General features: G+C 37.5%; 1 pseudogene; it reads right to left on the reverse strand.

Annotated features, from left to right (window-relative positions):
* Positions 1 to 2302, reverse strand: LOC120212751 (annotated as a pseudogene).
* Between the last annotated feature and the right edge of the window lie 657 nt (positions 2303 to 2959).

A 2959-nucleotide genomic window follows, 5' to 3' on the forward strand; every position in this document is an offset into this window, starting at 1 on the left:
AAAAAACTTATAAAGGCAAAGAGTATCCACGGAGATATTTGGAGTCCACGCCCGACTCTCGCACCAACGCTAGACGCCCGGTTCGAGCAACCTCGCAAATGCCATAGGGCTCCAACAATCTCTGCAGTGCAACCAACTTGTCTAGATCTCCCGTCAACTGCAACAATCACCCAAATCATGTTCATCAACCCGCAGTCACAAACAAAAGCTACTAGACGCCAACTTGTTTATCTAATTCTTTGTATTTGATGGAAATAAAAGCAAAGTCTCAGTTACCTCTAGAGTGATTGTGTGGTCAGAAACATCAACAACCTTGGCTCTGAATATGTCGGCAATGTCGAGGACATCTCGTCGAGCAGCAGCATTCACAGCAATCTTTATCAACATCAATTCTCGTTCAGCAAATGGCAAGTGGGTAAGATCTTGTACCTATGAAGTTAAGGACGGTCAGCCACTGAATTCACTTTACATATTTTTAAGCAATGTCGTCTCTATCATAGATCAGCAGCTAAAGATAAAAAAGGAAAGGCTTGAGGCTGCAGCTCCGTCAAATTTTCATATTTCTCATCCTCGAACGATTTTGTTTATTAACCAACAGAGCAATTCTGCCAGAATCCATGAGAATAATTTGCAAGCAAGTGCAACAGAAAACTATATTAAGTGCACCCTTCCACATTATCTCACCTCATGAATATCCGCAAGCTTATAGAGTTGCTGCACCAACTTACTAATTGATTCATCTGTGCCGGGGACAACTGTTGGTTATGCGAGAGAGCCCCTCTGTTTCAGCATGCCCAACCGCCAAACTCTGGTAATAGTGAAGTTGATTCAGCAGGTGAGAAACCGTAAAATGAGAAAAGGAGGACAGAGATAAGAAATAAAAAGAGGAAACCTACCTGAAGATTATAGCCCCTTCGAGCAAAAACCCCTGTAACATTGTTGAGAACTCCCGGAGAGTCATTTACAGTCATGGATAAAGTGTAAGATTGAAGTCCACTTGTCTGAAAAAAATATAAGCAAAAATTATTACACTACTTACCAAAACGATACAATTTATACACTAGCTCAGTATCAATGAGCTGAGACTTTGGATCTTGTACAAGTTAACCAAAATTAAATTGGCTTATATCTGGTTATCCTTTTACTAAATTCCAAAAACCTTAAAGTTTAGATATTCTTTTCTTGAAATACAACTGTTACAACATCAGTATTGTCTAGCACGACATTGTTGGAGATCGTTGGGAACATAATAAAGTGGTAAGATCTGAGTTGATCTAAGAGTGATAACTAGGAGGTGAACAGGTGGATTCTAATCAAAAGACATAAGGCTCGGGCATGTATACTTAAGAAGCATGAGTATGGATGAGTACAGATCAGCAATAAGCAATCTTACATTGTCGTCATTGAGAACACCCCAATGAGCATCAAGAACTTGATTGACTGTAAAACCATCAGCTGACTCTACTGGATAAACATCCCCCTGCATGAACAGATAAAACACATAAACTATAGATTTTGGATCAGAAATTGTAAGAATCTAAGTGTTATATAAGGATAGAAAAGCACAGTCTATGAAAGTCAGAAGCATCAATAACCATGTTTCTTTCTTCAGTAATCCTAAACAGACTGAACTTACAGTCACAAAAGCATGATGGATAGTCACTATTAAGCTAACAATAGATATGGCATCTTCCAAATACAAAGAAATTAAAAATATACTTTACAAGGAAAAATCAAATTGAAAGCAAAGAAAAATGCTTACCCCTCTAGAAGCATCAGCCTCACTAAATACTGATCTATCTCTGGACCCAGCAAGACCATTAACGGGTACTTTTTCTTGAAGATCTGGATAAGAAGCTGCTGAAAATCTACAGAATGGAGCAGATGCACCCATTTTTTCCCTTCTAAGAGCAATCTAATAGGAGACAGAGAATAAAATAAGTTGATTGGTCGAAGACTAGTAAAGTACTAACTAGAAATTTTTATAAATAATTTATAGGAAAGGTCATTACCTTTCCTGTTCTAGCAACTTCTTTGAAGTTTGATCCAAACTTCCTTAAATTATTTTGCACAGCAACCATCTTGCCAGGATCTCCAGTTACTGGGTTCAACACATGATAAGTAACTTGTTATTTCAAACTGCAAGGATGCAATTGAATCCCTTCATCCCCCACATAACCATAACCAAAATAAATAAACAAGGCTCCATCCTAGAAGCTCTATAAGTAGCTCTAGCAAATATCATTTCAAAGATAACAATAACAAGGAGGTTTCTTTTACTGGTTTTCAAATCACTGGTCATTATCTATGTACTTTATTGAGTCACTCTTAATTTCTAGGCAGCACCAGCATGGCTACTAAAATTTCTTCATTCTCAGTCAACATGGACTCTCAACGAACCTCATCTGTGGGCAAGAACCCAAAATTCTGAAGCAACAAGAAGATAATCCAGTGACATTGCCAATCATATTATCTACAGTCACCAACTCTTCATTTTTCTTGAAGTACCTGCATCCAACTACTGGTCCGATGCATATTCAGACATGTGAATGACGATATAACCCTTCAAGAATCTTCCAAAAACATAGGAAAACTAAATATACATGTAACCAGTACTCACACTCAAGTCCAAGTAACATAGCATATAATTTTTTTTCAGACACATCAATCATCATAATAAGAAAACCACATACAAACTCATGTAACATTACACATATTTGGGGCTGGAGAAGCAAGGAAAAGAATGGACATTTACAGAACGTATTTCAGCCATTCATTACCTCAATAGTTAGCAAGTGTTCTGAGATATCCACAATCTTTTCCCTGAAGATGTCCACTAACCACATGATCTGATAAGCAAAGGAAGGTTGACAATTCAGAAAAAGTGGGGGAGAGAACGAAATTTTGAAGCAAATCTTTGAATGCATTTGGGGACTTGAATTTCAAAAAATTGATTTGA

The sequence above is a fragment of the Hibiscus syriacus genome, unplaced genomic scaffold (genome assembly GCF_006381635.1).
Source record: "Hibiscus syriacus cultivar Baekdansim isolate YM2019G1 unplaced genomic scaffold, ASM638163v2 tig00110015_pilon, whole genome shotgun sequence".
Classification (NCBI taxonomy): Eukaryota; Viridiplantae; Streptophyta; class Magnoliopsida; order Malvales; family Malvaceae; genus Hibiscus; species Hibiscus syriacus.